The 25,716-nt window shown below is 41.4% G+C and overlaps 1 protein-coding gene across 4 annotated transcripts in view; it reads left to right on the top strand.

The window, feature by feature from the left end:
* Fars2 (phenylalanyl-tRNA synthetase 2, mitochondrial) overlaps positions 1-25,716 on the top strand; it is a 456,192-nt gene that overhangs the window by 14,062 nt on the left and 416,414 nt on the right. The window contains exon 2 of one of the 4 annotated variants that reach the window (XM_052729748.1): positions 23,896-23,982. The exons of the other annotated variants lie outside the window; for them this stretch is intronic. The gene's annotated coding sequence lies outside the window, so the exon portion shown is untranslated. The remainder of the gene's footprint in view (positions 1-23,895; positions 23,983-25,716) is intronic. 4 annotated transcript variants of the gene reach the window in all.

The raw sequence follows: 25,716 nt of genomic DNA, 5'->3' as shown, positions 1-25,716 counted from the left end.
CATTTTCTATATGTTGTCATGTCACATTCGATTTGTTTGGATTTTAAAAGTAACCTAGGAAACTTAAGAAATATTTTACATTTACTGCCTATTTTTTCATTAGCATCTTTCTACCCTGGGTAAGCATTCATAACCAATCCCTTTGTTGTTTTAGGGTGGCTATTCTGTATTCTCTTTGGTTCTGTGTGTGAAAAATTAGCATTGGTGTGAATGTGTGTGAAAGTGACTATAGTGAGTGATCATCACTGCACACAGCGTGCATGTGGTGAGCCTGCTCCTTCAGTAGTGGATGAGAACGGAGCTGTGGTTTTGTATTTTGGTGAGGATCCCTCCCAGTCTCTCTCTCTCTCTCTCTCTCTTTTTTTTTTTTTTTTTTTTTAGGTATCAGTCTCCCCCACATCGCACCCCCTGGCCATGTTTAGGTCCTGCAACTTCAGGTAGATTGGTGTGAGTTTTAAAAGTTTCTTGGCCTTGCTAGCTCAGTCAGTTGCCATTGTGGTTTCAAGCCTATGTGGGAGCTGTGGAAAAGTTCCACTACTTTTATCATTTCCTGAATATAACAAGAAGAATATGTGAATTTTTGTGTGCCCCCAGTGTCACCTGACAGTTTCTAACACCTATGTGTCATCCCATTTTTCAAATATGCAGGTACCATAGTGATGTGATCATTAATGTTTCATGTAGCTGAATTATATACTGTTTATTGAAATTACACATATGGTCTTAAGAGAGGCAGATCTATTTTATAGTTAAAACTTACTTTTAGACTATACTAGAATAGCTTGGGAGTCCCTTGGTGACTTCCTAATCAAGGAAAAGTGTTGCGTCCGCCTCGACCAGCAAGGAAGACGCAACACCAGGCTCTTCTCCAAGCAGTTTATTCAAGAACCTTGAGACAATCTTCTGACCCCGGGGAAAGCCATCTTCTCCTTCTCCCTCTCCTCCCGGGGAAAGCCAGCCCACGCCCTTTATAGCCACTGGGCAATCAACCCCGTAGTGCCACGTGGACAATGCCGATAGGGTCAGACATAGGCAAGCAAGCCAGATTAGGTCCAGGTGTGCGGAAGCAAGTCAGATCCTAGCCTTAGCCAAATAAGGAGCACCTGCCATCGGGAAGGCGGAAGCCAGACGCCGGCGCCATCTTTGAGGCACGGCCGTGCACGGCTCTCTACAGAAGAGCAGCTCAACTACATTAACCAGGTAGTTCCTGTCTTAGGGTTTCTACTGCTGTGAAGAGATATCATGACTACGGCAACTCTTACAATGGAAAATGTTTAATTGTGGTGGTGGCTTACAGTTTCAGAGGTTTAGTCCATGATCATCATGATGGGACATGGTAGTGTTTTGGCAGACATGGTGCTGGAGAAATAGCTGAGAGTCCTACATCTTGCAGGCAACAGGAAGTGAACTGAGACACTTGGTGGTATCTTGAACGTATATGAGACCTCAAATCCCTCCTCCCCAGTGACATACTTCATCCAAGTAGACCATAACTACTCCAACAAGGCCACACCTCCTAATAGTGCCACTCCCTTTGTGGGCCATTTTCTTTCAAACCATCACATTTCCATCTCTTCCTTGGCTTCAGAGCTTCCGCTTAGCTCTTCACTAATGTGGCAGAGGCATGTTCTCTCATTCTATGCTAATTTCAGGGATGAGACCATCTTTGGCTCCCATCCTTGGTAATATGAGCCAACCAGTAAACTGTCTTGCACTTAATGCAGCTCCAATTTTGTTTATGTGCTGGACAATATTTTATTAGGAGATATATATTAAAGTAAATTAGTTATTTGCCTATACTTTGTATGGGATTAAGTAGTTATTTGTATAGGCCTTCACAGATCTTTGATAATTGGTCAGTAATTTAGTGCAAGATCCCACTTACGTGGTGATTTCATGATTTACTTGTATTCCATGTTTTTAGATTTTATTCATTCAGCAGAATTCTTGTATTTAGCTTATGTGAAATGTATGTGATTCTGTCTGGGTAGTTCAGCTGTCTCTGCTTTACCTCTACATTCCTGGTTAAACACTAATCAGCTCTCTGTGTACTAAGGAGACTAAACTACTCTTGGCTTATTCAGCATCAGTTGCTGGCTTTGTGTTTATGTTTACATTTATGGTGCTGTGTTTGATATCCTCACAATAAGAGATACAGCTGGGATTTAAGTCAAACATGTTTTATTGAGCAGACTTCCTCAGAAATCTCTATTTTGAGCATTTTCCTGACTGTGCCCTGGCATTTCACCAGACTGTGTGCTCCCACCACTCCACTAGGACTTGGGGTCTGTTAATCTTCTCATATGGGCTCTGTGCTGAATCCTCCTCTTAGCTTTTCTTCTCTCCATACCGAGCTAAGATTCTGCATTATGTCAGTTACTTGTTGCTGTGACAGAATGCTTGATAAAGGCACCATAAGAAAGAATGGGTTTATATTGGCTAATGTTTCAGGGAAACAGTTTGTCTTAGTTAGGATTTCTATTGCTGTGAAGAGACGCCTCAACTACGGCAATTCTTATAAAGGAAAACATTGAATTGAAGTGGCTTACAGTTAAGAGATTTAGTCCATTATCATCATGGCAAGAAGCTTGGTAGTATATAGGCAGACATGGTGCTGGAGAAGGAGCTGCAAGTTCTCCATCTTGATCCACAGGCAATAGGAAGTGAACTGTCACACTGGGTGTGGCTTGAGCATGTATGAGACCTCAAAGCCCACCTCCACAGTGACACACTTCGCCCAACACCACACCTCCTCCAACAAGGCCACACCTCCTAATAGTGCCACTCCCTATGGGCATTTAAACACATGAGTCTATGGGGGCCATTCCTAGTCAAATTACCACACAGCTCATCATTGTGGGGAAGGTACATGACAGGAGCAGGAGGTGGTTGATCACCTTGCATTTTCAGCCAGGAAGCAGAGGGCAGTGAGTGCTTTTGCCTAACTAGCTTTCTGCTATCTTTCACTCATGGCATGGTACCACTCACATTCGAGGGAGGTTTTTCTAATTCAATTAACCTAACCTAAATAGTTCTTCTTAGGCATGCCCAGTTATTTGTTTCCTTGGTGGTTCTAAATCTCATCAAGTTGACAATCAAGATTAGCCATCATGTGGTCACTGTTTTTTAATTCCTGCATGATGTTCCTTAGACTGATGCGGCTCTCAGTCCTAGTTATTAACCTCACTCTGCTTTCTTCCCATGCTTTTGCTAGCAGGCTTGATTACAGTGTAGAGATGATGTACCTTGTGGGAACATCTGTCTATGTCTGTTTCCTTGGCTCCCCACCATAATATTTTTGTGTATCATTTGGTGATGTATATGTAATCCATATGTTGAGCACACCCCTGCACCCACAATGTATGTCAAGTACAACCCACCATGCCAGTGTCTGTTTAAAATTGCACTTAGAGGGGGTAATACACTCCTGGTTAAAACTTGGTCTCTTATCCATGCCTTCTAAGGTGGTGGAGAATGGTGGTGGTATATAGTTATTTTGTATTGTTTTGTTTTTTCTTTCTCCCCTCATTCAGACTGCCTGTCACTGAGACTCCTGCCAATACTAGGGGAAGGAGAGTAAAGGAATTTAGTAGTTTTGTGTTAACTGGATTAGTCCTCTAGGTGTTTAACAGACATTTTCCTGGGGTTTTCAAAAACTAAAGCTGGACTTGGTCCTTCCAACTCCATCTTCCTTGAGTTAGCTGGTTCTTCTTTGGTTTGCTATGCTCTCTTGCTTTGTCCTAGCTCATCTGAGGTCTTTTCACAGAAGGTATGTTGTAGGTGTTCTTTCACTTGCCCATGTGCTTTCTTGGGAAGAATGTTGCTCAGGCCAGGCACTCTGCCATACTCTCTGTGGCCCCTGAACCAGACAGTGCCCTCTGCTCACAGTCACAGGGACTTCTCCAAAGAAGTCATGTGTGCATGCTGTCAGCTTGTTCCTGCTCTCTGTGCCGTCTGGATGCACATTCCTGGTCTACTTCACTGCGTGGAACCACACCAGCTGCTGTCCAGGACAGTTAAATGAGGTGCCTACTCAACAGAGCTAAGGAGGCAGATGCATCTCCCACTCTTCCATGCAAGGAGGGAATCAGGGGCTCTTCCAAGCTCCCTTGAAGAGATCTTTATTTGTAGATATGTGTTGATGTTGAAGAAGTCATTGATGTTATGTTGCTTTTTTATATACCTGTTTTTCTTCTATTTGAACTATTTTAATAGTTTTATAAATGCTTCTGTTAATGTGTTGCTTTTAACAGCTGCATACATCAGTTGGGAAAGCTAGCTTTTCTCCTGTCAATCAGTGACAGTTATTTGCTAATTCTATAGCTAGCCCATCTGTGGCATCATTTACTTTCAGTTTTTGACAAAGATTTTCTATATAAGTCTCTATCTCATTTAACATATTTTCTTTGCTACTCAGTATTCTGTCTGTACCTCCATTGAGTGTTCTCTGATTGCTGGTCAGCTGATGGCAACCCTGAGATTGAGAAAGATGTTACAGTTCCTCACTGAAAGAGCAGGCGGTAAACCTACAGTTCTCTCATTCTTTTTCCTCTTTTTTTTTTTCCCAGTAGGTTTTCAGTTTACAATCAGGGAATGTTAATAGAGGAGTTAAAGATCACATTAGTAAAATTAAACTACCCGTATCTCCATTAGTAGCTTATTGTCCTCTTCTCTGTCAAATTTTGCAAAAGGAAATTAATTTGAACTGTGTAAGAAGGAAACTCCCTTTGAATAGATAGATGCCTTTCCAGTGTCTTTGATTGGTTCCTCCAAAGTTTTGCTTTGTGAGTTTGAGAATATCTGACTCATGAAGAGGAGACTAGAGACCAAAACACAGTCAGGGCAGAGGAAGTAAATTCAGATTCCCTCGGCATCCACCTATGCTGTACTTTACCCACATCCCACATTCAATTTCTAACGGGAACCGGAGAAAGTAGCACTATTGCTGCCCAATAGCCAATTAGTTGAGTCTTGCAGTTTACTTGATTACTTCTTGAGCACGGGATAGTGAGCTGAAACAGTGTATTGATTACTTCTTGTGCATGGGATAGTGAGCTGAAACATGCTTCTCTTCACTGGCAGCAACTTGTTTGTGGCTGAGATAGCTCTCAGTTTTGAGCACCTGCTTTCCTAGCTTTTCCTTATTACTTACACCCTGGTAAAGCCCTGACAAAACGTAGTAAGTTCTATTTTATATATGTGAAAACGGGAGCTGAAAGTATGCACACATGAGCCAGTGCTGCATAGCTAATTGAAGGTGAAGCTGGGATTTGAACTCCAGTGTGTCTGACTGTAAGCCTTTCTCTCCCCCAAAAGTGTACTCCTTCCATGTTTCTGTGTAGAAGAAAGGGTTTGAATCATCTTGAAGGTCATGCTGCTTTTGTCAGTTTTCAGAGCCTTGCTTTATTAACTGACAGAACTATTTCTGGTTTTATTCATCCACTGGTTTTCTACCTTGTTCTTTTAGACAGACAAGAAAAACATATCAATACCTGGGCTCTACCTGTACCAAAGGTCAGAAATATAGAGAAAGGAAGATAGGGGCCTCACTACCAAGGATGGACTGAACCTATCTTAAAAAAAGAAAAGTCTTCAGGGACATTATGTCAGCAGGCCCAAGTAGCTGCCTGAAATGGCAGAAGACATCTGCGTTTGTTCATTCCCCTGTACCTGTGTGCCTGTGCCATTTCTTATCAGCCCTATGACATTGAACCTCTGAACTCAGGAGGAGGATGCAAATGCCTTGCATCCATTTCAGAGCCTGAGGTACAGTGCTCAGATGCCTGTGGCCAGGTGTGCTGAGAACTTCCCTTACGGAGCCCCTTGGATTGGAGAGAGAAGCTACTTCTAAGGCAGAGTGAGTGTGGGACACCCGCTCTTACTTTTTCCCCAGGGCATTCTTGAGTAGGGAGAAGTGAGAAATATTTAGGTAGAAATATAGAGGGGAGAGAGACAGAAACACAGGATAGCCTTGGGAGGGCCTGAATCAAAACCCACCAGCCTCTTCTGTTTCTTCTAAAGGGCTTTTTAAAGGAATGCCAAGGGGTGGAGCAAAAGACCTCCCCACAGTGCTGTGGGATGTTCTGTATGGCAAATGTGTTGCTGATTAGTCAATAAATAAAACACTGATTGGCCATTGGCTAGGCAGGAAGTGTAGGCGGGACAAGGAGGAGAATAAAGCTGGGAAGTGGAAGGCTGAGTCAGAGAGACACTGCCAGCCGCCATGATGAGAAACAGCATATGAAGATGCCAGTAAGCCACGAGCCACGTGGCAAGGTATAGATTAATGGAAATGGATTAATTTAAGCTGTAAGAACAGTTAGCAAGAAGCCTGCCACGGCCATACAGTTTGTAACCAATATACATCTCTGTGTTTACTTGGTTGGGTCTGAGTGGCTGTGGGACTGGCGGGTGAGAGAGATTTGTCCTGACTGTGGGCCAGGCAGGAAAACTCTAGCTACACCACAGCACAGCCAAGTGCAGACCATCCTAAACACCTGGTAACCACACACATGGTCAAGCCATCCTCTAATGCAGCTCTGCTGGGTAAAGCAAGCTCAGATCTTACTAGGAACCTTTCTGGGCCTCCACAGCGAGCCCTTTACTTGAACTTTCCTTCCCTTATTAAGCAGTTTTTAGGATTGATCTTATCTTTAATCTTAAGACATGTCACAGTGAGTATTGCTTGCTCTGTGACTTCTTGCTACCCAATTTAGCCAGTCTTCTCATAATGTATGTCCCTCATTCTTTCAGTTCCTTAGCAGCAAATCTATACAGCCAAATCAGATGTTGCAGGTGCAACAGCCTGGATTTATATCCCCAACTGCCGGGGAAATACTCTTTAGCCAGACTTTATGCAGAAGATGTGAAGGTAAGTTAGGAGCTTTCTGAAAATGGCCAGTACTTCAGGCTTTTCACTTCTGTGGTGGTTTGAATAAGAATGGCCCCCATATGCTGTTTGGAACTGTTTGGAAGATAGAATGATTAGATGGTCTTGTTTGGAGGAAATGTGTCCTTGGGAGTTTCAAAAGCCCACACTAAGCTCAGTGTCCCCCCCCCCCCCCCACCTCCCTCCTGCCCCACTGTGGATCAGGGTGTAGCTCTCAGCTACTGCTCCAGCACTACACTTGTCTGTGTGCCAGCATGTTTCCTGCCTCCATGATAATGAGCTAATCCTCTGCAACTGTAAGCAAGCCCCAGTTAAGTGCTTTCTATTCTAAGAGTTGCCTTAGTCACCATGTCTCCTCATAGCAGTAGAACACTAACACCAATCTAGACACTTGATATACAGAATAGGACACCAACAGAAATCTAGACACTTGATATACAGAATAGAACACTAACACCAATCTAGACACTTGATATACAGAATAGAACACTAAAGAAATCTAGACACTTGATATACAGAATAGAACACTAACACCAATCTAGACACTTGATATACAGAATAGAACACTAACACCAATCTAGACACTTGATATACAGAATAGAACACTAACAGAAATCTAGACACTTGATATACAGAATAGGACACTAAGAGAAATCTAGACACTTGATATACAGAATAGGACACTAACACCAATCTAGACACTTGATATACAGAATAGAACACTAACAGAAATCTAGACACTTTATATACAGAATAGAACACTAACAGAAATCTAGACACTTTATATACAGAATAGAACACTAACAGAAATCTAGACACTTGATATACAGAATAGAACACTAACAGAAATCTAGACACTTAATATACAGAATAGAACACTAACAGAAATCTAGACACTTGAAAAACCTAAGGGTGGACATGGCTTCCTAAATTGCAGTTATGTGCTAGTTGCAGTCTGAAATGCAGAAATAGCATTTGGAATATACAGCAGAGCATTTTATAAGTAGGGTCCTAGTTACTTCATGAATTCCCAAGCTGAATCAAACAACTGTGGACAATTTGAGAAGCAGTTTGAGACATCATGGACCGACATACTCAATTGTAAATTGTCAGTTGAAAGCAGTGGTTGATCCTGGCTCCTCATTATAGTCATTGGGTGTTTGTAAAATTACTGTTAGGAAACCTGTGCACCACAATTGATCAAAGTAATTGGAGGTTGTGCCTTGATAGGGATATTTTAAAATAGTTTCCCACTTAACCTGCTGTTTAGGAAAAGCTGAGAACTGGTGATCTTAGTACTGCCCCAGGATATGAGCCTCTGATGAACTCACAGCCATTGCCTATGCCTCCCTGGTCTAGGGACCTTGCAGTGCTAGCTCTGGTAAATCTTTGAAGTTAGAGCCTCTTTTGTACTGTTCACCGTTTCCTCAATAGATGTTAGTGTGTGCATCTTTTTAATGCACAGTAAAAGATCTCAAAGCAAGTTGGGTCTAGTAGTGCATGTGTGCAATCCTTGGTACATGAGAGTCAGGAGCAGGAGGATTGCCAGTTTCAGGTTTGCCCGAGCCATGTAACACATTTTGGATTAGCAAGAGCAACAAGCAAACTTGTTTCAAAATAGACAAGTGCAAAAGGACTAGGATGTAGCTTAGTGTTGAATGCTTGCCTGACCTGCATGGAGCCCCAAGTTCAGTGTCCAGTGGTAATGAAAAAATATTTGCCAGTGAATTTTATCTCTTTTAAAGTATAGGCAGTCTATGACTTAGGATGGATGAATTATGATTTTGTGGAATTTACTACGGTACAAAAGCAATATGCATTCACATTGATTCCATAGAAATGTGTACTTAGAATTTCGAGTTTAAATCTCTGCAGGTCCAGGGGTGTGTGGGAAGATCTCTTGGATTCTGTGCATTGGCAGTGAACTATTCCTCTCAGTCAGCCTTGCAGTTACCAGGAGATAGCCATACATACAGTGTGCTATGTTGCTTAGGTGGTTTAAATGTGTTTTCAGATTTTGTTAATTTAAGATTACTATGGTCTATCAGTTATTTTTTCATTGTTGTGATTAAGTACTTGATACCCCCTAAAAAAAGGGTTTATGTTGGCACATAGATTGAGGGGTTATGGTTCTTTTTTTTTTTTTTTTTTTTAGAGCAGTCATGGTAGCTAGAGTAAGAGACAATTGGTCACATTGCATCTGTAGTCAGGAAGCAGAGAGAGATGAATGCTAGTCCTCAGCCTGCTTTCTTCTTTCTTCTTTTTACTATTTCCATATCCCAGTCCATGGAGTGGTACCACCAGGTAGATTCATGGTGGGTCTTCCCTCCATAGTTAAAGCTTTCTGGAAACACCGTACAGACAAGGTCAGCTGTGTGTCTCCTAGGCAGTTCCACATCAGGTCAAGCTGACAGTGCAGATCAGTTATTGTGCATGAGTGTACTGGGATAGAAACCTCTTAGGAGTCAAGGAGCATCAGCACTCCAGCTTCAGTTTATATTGATTGTATCTCCCCAATGAAGCATAGACTGGTGTGCACCACTATTGAAACAGAGTTATATCTGCCTCAAACCTGGCTGAATCATCATGCAAGTGGTAGCTGACAGGGGTTTGGGACCTTCAGGGCAAGGAGATGTCTTGACACCACTAGCTGGGGAGGACCAGCGTTTCTTTCTACCTTCGTGTTCCCATCTCTATAAACTGTGCAGCCCAGGGACAAGATTTGATTGATATGCCTTGAAATAATGTCCACCTGTGCCCACTATATTCACTACCTAACCTCCGAGTACTATGGTGCAAGGAGATTATTTACCTCTTCTGGCATTGAAGCCTTAATCAGCTGGATGCTTTTCTGTAATTAACTTTGCCTTTCTCTGCTCCTAGATTGTTTGGTGATGTAGGAGTGGGATCAAGCCACAGGGAATGAATGCCTTAGAGTTTTAGTCAAAGTTTGTGCATTTGCAGACTTTGGTGGCTCACAGTACTTTCTTTGGCACTAGTCAGGTGCAGACATTTACTTTGGTGTAGACTTTACTCAATACAAGCCAGGTATAGACCTTTGAGCATTTGAAAGAAACCAAAGCCCAACCAAAGTGGTCATGTAGAACTGCAGAATGACTTGCATTGGAAATAAAGTGGATTGGCTTCAGAGGTGTGGAGGTGGTGCTTCGAGAAAGGAAAATGGGTAAGAGTTTCAGCTGAATGATTGTAGATATATGTTTTCTTTTTAAGTTACAAGAATACATCTGTTTACAAGAAAGGTACAAGCTCAGATCAGAGTGCAGCAGAACTTGTTGAAGTTAAGCATGCCTGGGCCTAAATGCTTTTTAAAAATACTTTTATTTCCTAACTAATCTCCATAGGGCATAAAATGTGCTAGAAATACTGAAGTTGAACTGAGTTTTGTGTATAGCATTTTTTCAGAAATACCAGGTTTAGAGGGAATGCAGGTATTTATGGTACGTTGATTGTCTGTGAGGTGTTTAATTCATAAAGTGGAAGATACCTGTATTCCATTCAGAAAGCTGAGAATGGATTTTATTAGTGACATGGTAGCTTTTTTGCTATCTATGGAGGCAGACCTCACCCATTTTTGATATAGAAGCAGACCTCACTCAAATTCCCCATATGATTATCCCAGACTCTTCCCTCCCAAGACCGTTACCCATCCTTAGGGGAGATGTCACATGTACTTTATGGTCTGCTGACCTCTATGCTATAGGTCAGAGCCACACTAGATTCTAGGCCTTTTAGCTAGAGCTCATGGTTTACTTGTACTGTGTAAAAGAGTCTCTAAGTAGTGACACTTTAAGCATTATTGTGAACCTGGAATTGGACTGATTGAACTGATTGTGGCCTGGAAACCTTTTCCCTAATTGTACTGTTTTAAATGTGCTGATAACGACCCACCTAGCATTAGACTCTCTGAAGTCTGATCCAGCAATCTGCACCATGTTTTTATTCTCATTTCTTCGAGGGTTTACTCTCCTTCCTGGATAACTGCAGGACCCCCTCAGATAGGCACTGAGGGATTGCAGGGTTTAAGGTTTGCCATCAGCCTAGTCTTCTAAAGGCTGAGGACTTTTGGCTGTGCTGAGGGGCCTACCACATTGCAGCCAACTGGGAAGGATTGCTCACCCTGTCTTATTACTCCAAGCAGCTTGATACTGTTAAAGACTGCCGTTGTTCACCCATGGTGAAAATAACGGTAATGCCCTTAAATAGAAGGAGCTCAACCTGTGATGAAAATACCCTCATTGCCCATGTTAATAGTGGCATGGAAAGACACAACCAGTTAAAATTCACAGTAATTTAGAAGCTCATTTAAGCCTCTCTTTCCTCTGTTAAAAAGCAACAAAATTAATAGCTCTTTCAGTACATGACCACTCAGAAGTTGATACTTCAAGAAATGAGATTACAAAAAGACAGGTGATTTAGAGGAAGAAGGAGGGCTGCTTTGGGTTATGTATGGTCTGTGCTTTAACTTTCCCCATGGAATAGATGTGAGTGTCAGTTAAATACTTTGCTTGGTGTTTCAAGTTAATGAGACAGCTACAAAATGTACTAAATTTAGTGTCTAGAATATGCTTAGCCATTCCCACGCCGAGTACCAAGGTACTCAGTCCCCTGGGTCTTGAAACTTGGTTTGTGTCTTGTCTTTTTGAAGACTTATCTGTCTAGGTCTGTCTAATGTTGGCTTAAACCTTGCTTCCTTAACTATGCTTCCTCAGTCATTTTTTATCTAAAATTGTGATTCCCCAGTCCCACCTCTAAGGTTTCTGTTAATTCTCTTTCTTAAATTGCAGCATTCTTTCCTGGTCTGGGTCTGCAGTTAGCACAATGCTCATCACAGACAGCTAGGTACCCTACAAACATTCGTTGAAGGAAATAGGAAATGGTGTATTTCAGGAAAAAGGCACTTAGGTGTGTTGAGTAGTGCTAGAGGAGTATCCAGCAGACAGTCCATGGTGGACACGTTTCTTACTTTGCTCTAGTAGGCTGCCACCACCACCGGTGTCTCGGGAGTGCTGGTAGCATGACTGGAACAGAGGGCCAGACTTCGTGTTTTATTTTATTGTAATTAACTAGTCACAGATGGCTAGTGATTACTGTACTCAATAACACGTATCTTCAGGATGAAATTTTATTGATTTCTGATAATTAAAATATTGTCACTGACTATATGCCAGCAAATACTGTTGATTTCTGGAGCCAGAATGGTCATGTAAAGGTTGTACTATGTGTATAACTCATTTTCTATCCATAGTTATTAGGCTGTGTGTTTTACTTGAAATTTGTAAAAGATCTTATAGTATTCATAATAACTTAGGACTTTGTCTTACTTTGTTTTCTTCTAGTCACTGCTTTTATTATATATTTTTTTTTGTTTTTGTTTTTCGAGACAGGGTTTCTCTGTGTAGCTTTGCGCCTCTCCTGGAACTCACTTGGTAGCCCAGGCTGGCCTCGAACTCACAGAGATCCGCCTGGCTCTGCCTCCCGAGTGCTGGGATTAAAGGCATGCGTCACCACCGCCCGACTGCTTTTATTATTTTAATTGTATCTTATTAATTTGACTGGTGCCATCCTGGGCTTAGGTTTGAGAGACTATGCTTTTCATTAGGGTTGTGTTACTTCTGATTCAGGTGTTGTGCACTTTCCTTTGTGTGGAGTATAATCTTTAAGGTGTGGCTGTGACTAGCAGCGTGGGTTGATCTTAGAGGATAATCAGGTTTCAAGTGAAGAGTAGGATTGAAAAAGAATTGTCACATTGAACTGGACTAATGTGTTAGTACTTTGCAAGTAAAGGTAAGATTTCATGAGGAATCAGCAGAACAGATTTTAATTAGATTGGCTGGGGTTAGGTACACCCAGGACGGTGTGGTGTAGTGACAGTGGGTTTGAAGTATCTGTCTCAGGCTGCTGTTGGGATACATTGTCTCATTCAAGTCTTCAGAGAAGAGATGAAAAGAGCCCTTGGGTTAACTGTGTTAACGATAAACATGATAGCCATATTTCACAGTGGATGTTTTTGTTGTCATTTACCACTTTAATCATTTTTATATATATTGTTCACTGACCTTTCATCCACTGACATTCTGGGGTAGACCTTACCACTGTGCTTTCTTCAGAACTTTTTGTTACCATCTCAGACCAAAGTTCTGATTCTCCTATACAATTCCAGTTTCTGCCACTTCCTGCTCTTGGCAATCATTCTACTTCCTGCCTGAGAGTTTGGCCATGCTTTTAAAACTTGTGTCCATAGCCATTGTACAGACCAGTATATGGCACTCACACCTGACTGTCTTCAGGGATCATGTCTTTTAAAATGATTGTAGCCCACTAATTGCCTCACATTGGGAAATGGGAGACACTTCTTATTAAGGACATGGAGCCATCCAATGTAGTCACTGCTTCTGGCCAACACTGACCTTACATCCCACTCTGAGTCTGATCATTTCTCTCATTGAAGAAAATGATAATTCTTGAAAATTACCTTTAAGTGACAGGTGGTAAGGGTGACTTCCTTTTTTTTTTTTTTGTCTTTTTTTAAATTAAGAAATTTTCTATTCACTTTACGTACCAACCACAGATTCCCCCCCTTCCCTCTTTCCACCCTCAGCTTTCTCCCCAACCTACCCCTGGTCCCCACATTTTCCAAATCAAAGTCTCCCATGGGGAGTCAGCAGAGCCTGGCACACTCACCTGAGGCAGATCCAAGCCCCTCCCCCCTGCACTAAAGCTGTGCAAGGTGTCATACCCTAGGCACTGGGCTCCCAAAAGCCCGCCCATGCACCAGGGACGGATCCTGATTCCCCTGCCTGGGGGCCCCCCAAACAGTTCAAGCTAAACAACTGTCTCCCGTATCCAGAGGGCCTAGTCTAGTCCTATGGGGGCTCCACAGCTATTAGTCCACAGTTCATGGATTTCCACTAGTGTGGCTGGTCATCTCTGCATGTCTTCCCATCATGATCTCGATGTTCCCTGCCCACAGAATCCCTCCTCAATCTCATTGATTGAACTCCCAGAGCTCAGCCTGGTGCCTAGCCGTGGATCTCTGTATCTGCTTCCATCAGTCACTGGATGAAGGCAATATGATGACAGTTAGGGTATTCACTAGACCGATCAAGGGTGACTTTGAGTAGATACTTGATATTCAAACTATTTTACCAGTTTCTGCTGAGAAAGACAGAAACGTCATATTTTAAAGTGTGTTCCAGATATAAACTGGCCCACCCTGCAGAGCAGCACATCTCAATCAGTGAATTCAACACAATTTGGGGCCATTTAATGAGCAACATCACTTTTTCAAATCTGAAAGACAGTGTTCCTTTCCCCAGATGCCTTGCTCTGGAGATTGGTGTGGGCACATCCTTGAGTTCAGTAGACTCAAGGACAGAGCAAGAGGTACACTGGCCTGGGTCTGTAGGGGAAAGAGGCAGTGGGTAGCCTGAAAGGCGGCCTGTGCCAGGGCCATACAAATACACTGGCTGCAGCATTTGCAAGAGGGCACGAGGGAAAGGCTCCTGAGTAAGTGGGAGTCCTTGTGGTGATGGGGGCTGCAGACTATTTTAGCAGTGCAGCTGGGGAGGAGTCACGTACATGGAGAGAATGATAAACCCTGATAGAGGACAACAGGAGAGTTAGGCTTGGTGCTAGGGAAAGCTAAGGGTTTATTGTGTTCAGCTAGAGTGTTGGATACAGTTCCCGGGAGAAAATGGAGACTTGAACCTATGTGGAACACTTGACAATCCTGGAAGTCACTGGTCTTTGGAAGCTAAATAAACCTGTAATTTTGAAGGTAGATTAGGATTGGTGTCAGTGGTGAATCATCTAGAAGGAAGGTACTGAGGATCTTTATGTTGTGTCAGTTCTAATGATAGAGAAAGCAAGGGACAAAGTGACTTAGAGATTGTAAGGCTAGAGGCCCTATCAGCTGTTCAGAGTAGGGGGTGCAGAGGGCACCAGGTCAGGAACATTAGGCTGTGATGCATTTGTGAAGTCCCGAAGGTGTAATGAGTGTGTGATAAAGTGAGCCTCCCTCCTATCTGTCCTTTAGCTCTCTCTAATTGTTATGCCTTTTCCTATGCATGCACATAAAGTCTGTTTGCTTTCCTTCCACAAGGTCAACTACCCTGCACACACATCAATATTCTGTTCATGTTGTAAGCCATTTCATGGTTGGAGCTATTATGTGAGGAGTGGCCCTATTCTTAATTTACTGAGGTAGTCCCCAGACATACAAATTAAGTTTTTTTTTTCATTCTTAGTGAATGTCCTTGTTTGTGAATTATTTCCTCATCTTAATAGGTCTATTTACAGGTTCAAATTGCTACAGATGGGATTGCTGATTAAAGGATATGTGCATTAAAAATTAGATGGATATTCCCAAATTGTTTCCTATTAAATTTTTATCAGCAATTTCTTTTTTCTTAGACCATTGGATCTTTCCCAATCTTTGATTATTTAAAATGATCTCATCATTTGAATATGCATTTTTCTAGAGTGAAATGGAATGATATTTCATGGAGTGACTTTCAGAGGCATTTGCAATTCCTTTTGGGTGACTTTCTGCCTCTGGTGATTCCCATTTTTCCATTCAGAAGCTGGACTGTGAGGCGCTTACTAGTAGTGCTTTCGTGTGGAGTTCTGGTTGATACATTGGTATAACATGAAGGCACTAGTCGTCTCTTTGTACTTTATTGTTATAGTTTTATTTGTTTTAATCACAAGTGACTCAGTGTTTATCAGATGCCTTTAGAGAGTCTGGAGGGGTGGAGCATATGATTGGAAGAATGAATTTCCAATAACAGTTGTTGCCACATTCTATGTATGACTTCCATATGGCACACTCCCCTGCCATGCTGCTTTTCTATTAGCATTTAACAGGGTTTTGTTTGCCAATATTTTATTTGTGATTTTTGCATAGACTTTAACAAGTAGCACTTAGGAATGTCTGATTTATATCTGATTCCTCAATGAAACAGCTTTCCCAAGTTTATTGATAGCTTCCTAATGGTCAGTACCTTTCCCCATCCCTAGTATTTTACCCTCTGGATTCACTTGTGACATTTTACCCTCTGGATTCACTTGTGACATTTCACACCCCCTAACACCTAATCTCTCTCTCCTTGTACCTTTCCATCTCCTATAGCCTCTTTCCCCACATATGTTACATGTGTCCTTCCAACTGTGGCCCTCTCTTCCTCAGTGCTCTATCTCCCCCCCTCCCCCCCAGATGAGGTTTCTCTGTGTAGTTTTGGTGCCTGTCCTGGATCTTGCTCTGTAGATCAGGCTGGCTTCGAAGTCACAGAGATCCACCTGGCTCTGCCTCCCGAGTACTGGGATTAAAGGTGTGTGCCACCACCGCCCGGCTATGGCCTTCTTTCTAATTTCATAGCCAATATCCACACTCACCCTCACTTACATGCATACATGTAAATAATATAAAGTAGGGTTGGCTTATGAGAAAACACATGATTTTTGTCTTTCTGAGTTTGGATTTTCTCAATGTAATACTTTCTAGATTCATCCATTTTTCTACAAATTTAATGATTTATTTTTACTTTAGAACTGACTAAAATTTTATTGTGTATGTATGCTACATTTTCATTATCCATTTCTTTTTTTTTTTGGTTTTTTGGTTTTTCGAGACAGGGTTTCTCTGTGTAGCTTTGCGCCTTTCCTGGAGCTCGCTCTGTAGACCAGGCTGGCCTCGAACTCACAAAGATCCGCCTGGCTCTGCCTCCCGAGTGCTGGGATTAAAGGCGTGTGCCACCACCGCCCGGCTCATTATCCATTTCTTGATGGACATCTAGGCTGGTCCCTTTTTTTTCTTGCTCTTGTGAATAATGCATCAATAAATGTAGATATGCAGTTATCTCTGTGATAGGATGTAGAGTGCTTTGTGTTTGAGCTGGGTATAGCTGGGTAATATGGTAGGTGTCTACTTCTAAACTTCTGATTTCCATAATGGCCGTTCTAGTTTACAATCCTGTGAACCCTGAATAAAAATTCCTCTTTCCTTACTAGCATTTTTTCTTGTCTCCTTTTTATGAGAGCCATTCTGACGAGTGGGAGGTGGAATCTTTAATGAGTTTAGTTTGAATTTTTCTGATGGTTAAGGATGTTGAATTCTTTTAAAATACTTATTGGATATTTGCATTGCTTCTTAAGAACTGACAGTTAATTTTTTTGGTGTTTAATTTTTATAGTTACTTTATATATTGTAGATATTAGACTCCTGTCTGAATTATTACTGAGAAAGATTTTCTCTCATTGTTTAATCTGTTTGTCTGTTGATAGTTTCCTTTGCTATGCAGGAACTTGTAATTTCATGTAATTTGGATGTATAACTCATTGGCAATTTAAAATTCACTGACTTGTGATGTAGCTCAGTGGTAGAGCACTTACCTATCATGTTCAAGGACTCTATATATTCAGTCCCTAGTAACATACACACAGATACACACACACACACACACACACACACACACACACACACACACACACGCGCACACGCGCACACACACAGATACATACACACACAGACAGACACAGACAGACAGACAGACAGACAGACAGACAGACACACACACACACACACACACACACACACACACAGTAATGCTTAGCTGTAAAATTTTAAGATTTGAAAACAAGACAGGCCAGGAGTAACAGTATGGTTTCTCAGGTAGAATGTTCTGTTTTTCTATGTGAACTATAGAGCACTAGGGTGACAGTACTCTTTAGATGACGTGATTGGAAGATGTTGCTATACCATGGTTTAGGTGATGTATGATTGGTTGATACCAGTGAGGTTAGCCTTAGTTGCTAATATCCCCACTCCTTCCTTACCTCCTTTGGTGCCAATTTAAACAATTGCAGAAAGAGGGCTGTGATAATATTCATGGACCACTTACTGGAATATATGTCTCACTGGAAGCAAATGACATATAATATACCATATATAAGAATTCACCTGCTTTCTTCTCACCGTGAAACATTGTGGAAATAGGTATAAAAATATGTACATGGTGAGGTATGTGTTGAACATCAGGCACAAGACAATCAGTCTTTATTTCTTTTTATAATTTATTCCTGTTAACTTTTTCTAATGTAAGGAACAGGACCTATTGATTTATTACTAGTGTCTGTTGTTGTGTGTGACAGTGCAGGTAGGTGCTAGTGCAGTTATACCGTGGTACACACACACACACACACACACACACAAACACACACACACACACACACAAGCTGAAGGACAGCATTCAGGAGTCAGCTGTTCCCTTCCTCCATGGGACCTGGGGATCAAGTTCAGGCCGTCAGGGACAAGGCCTTTTCCTCCTTGAGCCACTTCACCAGCCCATGGAGCATTGTTTTGTCTGGCATAGCAAGCTGCTAGCCTAGCCCTCATTTATTTATTTAGTATGAAGATTTTAGTGATAAACTTATTCCTCTAACTTCTAAGCATCATTTTCAAATCTACTGCTGCTTGGAACCCTTTTCTGAAGGCAAAGTGCCTCAGCGTTGGCAGGAAAGGAACAAATGGTCTAAGAGGCCAGGTAATTTCAGATCCCTAGACTGCTCAACTTCAGTGAGAGAAAGAAAAATTTGTTCACCTTTTATTAATTATAGTACAATGGAGTTTTAAGCCCGCTTTATGAAAAATAATTGTTGTCTTTGGTACTATTAATGAGTTAGAGATTTATATACTACTTTTGTTGCCTTTAGAATTAAATATTTAATATATTTGAGAAATAATGTTTCTTTACAAAAAAATCATTGATTTATTACACTAATATGTGGTAGTTAGATATAGAAAGTCTAATAAGACACATTTCTTTCCTCCAAAGAGTGGATATTTTACTGACAGAGATTAATGTCAACAACTTCAGAAAAGTCTGTAGATGTTGAGGTGATGTGAGGTCTGAGGGCAGGGTCACCCTTACAGACAGGCAGAGGGGAGCTTTTCCTGGAGGGTTTTAGTGAGAGCAGAACTTAGCTAGGAGACATTGGTGGGCTTTTCCTGGTTGAGGATATTTTTGACACAGGTTTGTGCTTCTGGCTGGTTGATGTTTGGAGAGGGATAGTTGATGGTAAGACATGAGGTTTATTAGATGTTAAGGAAGCAAATTATGACTCTAAAATTCTTTAATTTTTCCTGGAGAGTTTTGGGTAGGAAATCGGCTCCTGTGACACAGATACTTTTGCCTGGATTGCTGGTCAGGGTACATTTGTTGATTGGCAGCAGCGGCCTGTATTTGTGGTATGTTCTGGTAATCAAGGTAAGAATGATGGTCTGAGCCAGCAGCGGTGGAGGGAAAGGAGAAATAGGAGACTAGTGATACCTCTCAGTTTTCAGGGTGGAGTGCCCAGGCAGTTGTTAGTAACATTCTCCCGGTTAGTAAATTCATGAGGTTGGGGATTTGCCAAGGAGAAGATCCCCAAGGGACACTCACATGTAGAAGCCCCACACATGGATGTATATGTAAGCTGAAGCTCCAAGGGATGCTGGACTGAATTGAAAGCCTTGAGGAACTTTGACATAAAGCATTGGCATCTCAAGCTCATCATATTTGAAGATAGTTTAGATCAAAAACCACAAAAGGATGTAGCAGAGATTAGAACATAGCCAGTGATGGAACTCTGAGAGGGATGATTGAAGGACAAGCCTTGGAAGGAGACTGAATTGAAATGGTCAGAGAGATGAGAGAAAAGCAGGAAGAGAGCCCCTTACAGAGACCCAATTTTGAAGAGGGTTCAAGTGGCATTGTTGGGATTCAACAGAGTTCAAGTGAGGTAAGCACAGAGGTGGCTATTGTGTAACACAGGAAGCCACTGGCCCCTGTGTGAAAGTCTTCCAGGACAGTGCAGGGGAGGCCTAGTGCTCACTGTGCTGACAGATAGCTGGATGAGAAGTTGGAGGTGACTGCTTCAGGTGTCAGTTCCTGAAAACTGTGATGCCGTATCGGGTCATGTAACTGCATGTCAGAGTTCTCAAGGCTTTGGGAACAGCAATAGTTTTTCAAAATACAGAAACCAAAAATTAAAGCAAAGTCCAACCAGTACTGAATCCCTAGTATTTCTGGTTACACTCACCTACACTGTGTCATGTGACTTTACTGCTTCCTTGGTTCTGATCACACAGCATGGGCAATTTGCCCTGGCATGGTTGTTGTTATTGTTTGCCTTGTTTTTACTGTGCATCCATTTTTCTGCCCTCATAGTTATCAAATGTTTTAATTATGGGAACAAAGAATGTTTACTACCTTCATACTTCAGCATAATTGAGTTAGTTTATCTTTGATTTGTAGTGTGTAGAATGTATGATTTAAAAAATTGTTTGATTTACTGATGTAAGTTTCATAAAAGATCATTCCATAGATTTTGGCCTGGTATTAGGACAGATTCAGCAATTTCTGAAGTGGCGCTAAACATACTTCTGCCATTGTTTACTGAATATTTGTGTGAAGTGGCATGTCTAGTATTGATACTTATAAAATCAAAATATCAGTCAACTCTGAAAACATTAAAGATGCTCTACATCTGTGTCAAGGATGATTAAACTTTCAAGCAAGACTGAATTCTTTATGTAAAAATAAACACATTCATTTCATTATTATGCAAATTTACTTCATATAAATAAATAGTGAAATTATGTACATACTAAGAAATGTTCTAAAATACATTTGTAATGATTTATTATCAGTAAATATTTGATTTGTGTATCTGTTTTATGTGCTGCATATCCAGGGCAGTGTAAACCTTTTCTGGTGCACAGGGGTTGTGAGTGGAAATGTTTAAGAAGCTCCATGTAGATACTAAGTCTGTTCCTTCTTGAGAAAGAAAGAGATAAAGCCCTGAGAAGGAAGGGAGCTGCTACTGGATGGGATCGGCAAGAGAGAGGTGCTTTTGGGCTTAGTGAGAGAAATGTGGGTCTATGTTGTGCTGAAGTGACTGAGCCATGAGGCTTTGGACTAGGCAAAATGCAGCTTCCTCCTCTACTGACAGGATGAAGCAGGAAAGAATGGGCACCCATGTGGTTAAGAGTGCATGCTTAGAGGGTGGGATGAGAGTGGGAAGGATCCTGACTCCTTATCATAAAGAAGGTAAATGAATTAAACTTCAAAATAGACTGTTTTTTAAGATTTCACTATCTAGAAACTTCAATTGTTTCTAATCCTTTAAACCCCAGTGGAGGAAAAGTTATTACTTAATGGTAATGTACATCTTTACTTTTATTAGTCTTGGCAAAAGCTCATTTCCAGACTCTATGTACCATTTTTCATCTGTCAGAGGGCTTGCTCAAATTATATTCTTGTCATGGGCATTTTGGAGCTTGAGGACAACAGAAGTGTTTGCAGCATGAATTCTCAGTGCTGATTTTGACCATAGCGAAGTGGCTGTGAAGGCTGAAGGTCAAGGGTTTGATTGATTGGGTGATTAAAAATTTCTTTTCAAACAAATTAGATGTGGCAGATTTGCCACAGGTGAGAAGTACTACAAGGAAATGAATCTCATTAGCAGATAAAACTTCTAGGGTCATCAAAAAGGAAGTTTTGTGTTTTATACCCCCCCAACACACACCCACACACCCCCCCCCACACACCCATGATTGGCCTACATAGGAAGGCATACTTGGTATTGTACAATTCAGATATATGAAGCACAGTTGTTCTTTATGTTTATAAACATATGCAAGCACAAGATAAATGTGTTTTTATTTTTAATTTAGAGACTGGTACTTACCCTAGTGCTTGAGGTTAGCCATTCACTGTATTTGTCTTTATATTTGGGGTCTTTGAGGTTACTAGCTTTGTGATTAGGCACTTGGATTTGTGGTCCCTTGTTTAGGAGGAAGTGTTAGGGGATGGAAGGAAGTGTGCAAGCAGGAGAATTGTAGCATTTACTGAGCAAAGAGGAGAAGGGTGTGTGGGGTGGTGGGCTGAGGCAGTAGTCTGTGAAGAACACATACATCTGTTTTTCCGAATTTTAAATTTATTTTTGTTCTAAAGTTTAGATTTGTAGTCCATAAAGGGTAATGTTGTAGAATATTATTTTAAGGTGTGTTACTTTTGTTTATGTTGCATTTGTTTAACTCTGTGAAGCTGTGTTACTTTGTCTGTCTAAAACACCTGATGGTCTAATAAAGACCAGAATGGCCAATAGTGAGACAGGAGAGAGAAATAGGCAGGGCTGGCAGGCAGAGAGAGAATATATAGAAAGAGAAATCTGGGAGAGAAAAGAAGGAAGTAGCCACAGAAGGAGGAGGACTCCAGGGGCCAGCCACCCAGCTACACAGCAAGCCACAGAGTAAGAGTAAGATTTACAGAAGTAAGAGAATGGGAAAAGCCCAGAGGCAAAAGGTAGACAGGGTATTTTAAGTTAAGGAAAGCTGGCAAGTAACAAGCCAAGTTGAGGCTGGGCATTCATAAGTAATAATAAGACTCTGTGTGTGATTTATTTGGGAGCTGGGTGGCAGCCTCCTCAAAAAAGAGCAAAAACAAACGACAGGGTAAAAATGCAGTGTGCTGCTGGCTACCTGGGGATTGGTGTACTTGAGCCCTATTTTTATTTTTTTCTTGGGAATTTTATAATAAATACTTTTAAGAGCAACAATAGAAGCCGGCTGTTGGCGGTGCACACCTTTAATCCTAGCACTCAGTGGCAGAGGCAGGAGGATCTTTGTGAATTCAAAGCCAGCCTGATCTACAGAGAGAGTTCTAGGACAGCCTGGGCTACACAGAGAAATCCTGTCTTGAGGAGAAAACAAATCAATAGAATATAGTCTCTTGTGGGAGGCCATTTCCCACCTTTTCAAGGATTTATATGAGGAGGAGAGAGGGATAAGAAATATTAGAAAGAAAGATAGTGAAGAGGAGAAAGATAGCAACACAGGATAGCTTCGGGAGGACCTGGTTAAGTACCTAGTGGCCTTTTCCATTTATTCAAAAGGACTTTTTATAACAATGCCCAGGGGAGAGGCAAAAGACCTCCCCCTTGCTAGATCAAAGCACATCACACAGCCAAGTGTAGACCCTTCCAAACACCTGGTAACCACACCCGTGGTCAATTCATCCCCTTTTGCAGCCCTGCTGAGTAAAGCAAGCTCAGATTCTTGGACCCTGAGTAAGTGCCCACTAGGAAACCTCTGTGGGTGTCCACAGTCTCTCACTTGCTGTCAAGTAGAAGATTATAAGAGCAGGGAGCTTTCTTCTTTCCTTCCTCCTGTCAGATCTGTATGGTAGCTTTAACCTTTGAGTCTGTTTCTGAGATGATTGTTAGCAGGCAATTTAGGAATTAAAGTATGACAATCAGTTGTGTTCTCTCTAGTTAGCTTTATAGTGTGTAGATGTGTGGCTTCTTTGTCTTCTTCATTCCACTGCAGTGGATGTTTACACTAAAGGGTGTTTTCCTGAAAAAGAAGCCTAGTGCTGAAGTGGCTGCTCACAGAAGGCATACAACTCAAAGGTGGAGGATCAGTGTTTGCCTAGCCTTCAGTAAGGACTGCAGGGAGTCAGAGAGGCAGGCAGGTAAGATAGGAGCTGATATTGAGCTGTGTGGTAGCATATACTTTACAGCTTACATGTGTGGGGAATGGATAAAATCCTAAGGAAATGTATATTGTTGGCATAAGCATCGCCAAGTAAAGCACCCTAATGTTAATACCTTATCTAAGTGGAATTATGTAGCATTTGTCTTTTCATGAGTGGTTCATTTCATTTGGCATAGTATTTTCAAGGTCATCCATATTGTAGCATGTATTCGCAGTTTCCCTTTCTAGGCTGGTGAATGCTTCATTCTATATATACAATACATTTTGTTGCATGCATTTAATACATGCATCTTCTGATGGACTTATGCTTCTGTTTTTAACTATTGTAGATAATATGGCCATAACAATGCATTCCTGGTATCTTATTATATCCCTGCTTTTAGTCCTTATGTTCATACAATGCAATGTGGAACTTTTGGACCATATAATAAGATGGTGTTCAATTTTGCAGGCTCTTCTGTACTGTTTCCTTATGGTGGCTGTCTGATTTTTCAGTCCCACAAGCAAGTGCACAGGGGTTCCAGTCTCCACCTAGGAGGTAGGTACTATTGTCCTCAGTGTTAGAAAGCAGGAAGGAAGCAGAGAGAAGCTAAGTGACTGTCACACAGATGAAGTCAATTCATATGTGTAGGTCAGAATTTGCACTCACCATCCAGACTCCAGCATGATGTGCCATGACACACGGGTGTGAAAAGCACAGAGACCCAGTAGCAGATCCTGGATTCAGAGTCACAGCTGGGAGGGAAGCTACTGTTAGCCTTTACACTCTTTATGCTAAAAATGCTATTTAAAATAGAGTAATCTTTAAATATCATTATATGCCTTTTCCTCGACTCTCTGAATTTATACTTTAAAATGTTTCTTTTATTTAAAATATTATCTTAAAAAATGTCAGCAGTGTTTAGTTTTCTTTTTGACTTTCTTGAGTAAATTTTTTGTTTAAACCTTTTGAATAAATATGCATTGATTCTAGTGAATTTTAAAATATAGCTCTGCTCTATCCCTCTCTGTCAGAAGTTTGCTTTCAAATAAAACTAAATTAAGTATTCAAAGTCTATTTAAGCTGGGGAAGCCTGGAGGAGAGCAGTGGTAAACACTTGGGTTTCTTTTTATTCAGATAAAGTGAACTTACAGCTTTTATCCACAGAGGAAAAATAGGAAACATATTCATTCTTCTGCATTTATTTTGCTAAGAAAGTATTGGTTCTCTCCCTAAAAGGACACATGGGGTTATGTGCCTTTCAAAAATGCAGCCATGCCTAGGGGTGCTGGCCTGGTTCAGCTGGTGTGTTCTTGTCACAGGGTCTCCAGTACCTCACACTGATACTAAGGAGGATACATGAGGTCTCCCAGAGCTGGCCTCATTAGGTCTAACTTGTAAGCAGGAGGCTGGGTTGTACTCTGTCTTCAGCTTCTCTTACAGAGTTGAAAGGAGAGAAAAACATCCTATCCCAGTGCCCATGGCTCACATCCTGTTGAGATGCTACTTAGGCAGAAAACTTCCTAACATGCAGGAGGCTGAGTGCAATCCCAGTACTAAACAGAGAACCACATAGAAACAAACAGAGAGATACCAGGGTCTCATCCCCACTCTGACTGGTTTCATACTAAAAAAGCTTGCAATTTTAACATATGGTAAAGGTATTGGGGACTTGGCTATATTCTCCTTAACTTCTTTCTTATAGTTCTTTAGGTCTGTCTCAGTTAGGGTTTCTATTGTAGGTAGAGTTTTCCTGCCTGGCCCACAGTCAGGACAAATCTCTATCACCTGCCAGTCCCACAGCCGTCAGACCCAACCAAGTAAACACAGAGACTTATATTGGTTACAAACTGTATGGCCGTGGCTGGCTTCTTGCTAACTGTTCTTACAGCTTAAATTAATTCATTTCTATTAATCTATACCTTGCCACATGGCTCGTGGCTTACCGGCATCTTCACATGCTGTTTCTCATCGTGGCAGCTGGCAGTGTCTCTCTGACTCAGCCTTCCACTTCCCAGCTTTATTCTCCTCCTTGTCCCGCCTACACTTCCTGCCTAGCCAATGGCCAATCAGTGTTTTATTTAATGACTAATCAGCAACACATTTGCCATACAGAACATCCCACAGCACTTCCCCCCCCTTTTTTTTTCAAAAAGGAAGGTTTTAACCTTAACAAAGTAAAATTACATATAATTTGGGAATTTGGGCGTAGCTTCTCTTACTACTTCCTGCTGGAGGGGGACGCTGTATCTTATGGGGAAACAAAGAAAATTTTAGGATTATGGAATAGTC

Source organism: Peromyscus californicus, unplaced genomic scaffold (genome assembly GCF_007827085.1).
Source record: "Peromyscus californicus insignis strain IS unplaced genomic scaffold, ASM782708v3 Scaffold_8__1_contigs__length_139910024, whole genome shotgun sequence".
NCBI lineage: Eukaryota > Metazoa > Chordata > Mammalia > Rodentia > Cricetidae > Peromyscus > Peromyscus californicus.
Note: the sequence above shows the minus strand (reverse complement) of the source record. Positions and strands in the feature narration are given on the sequence as shown.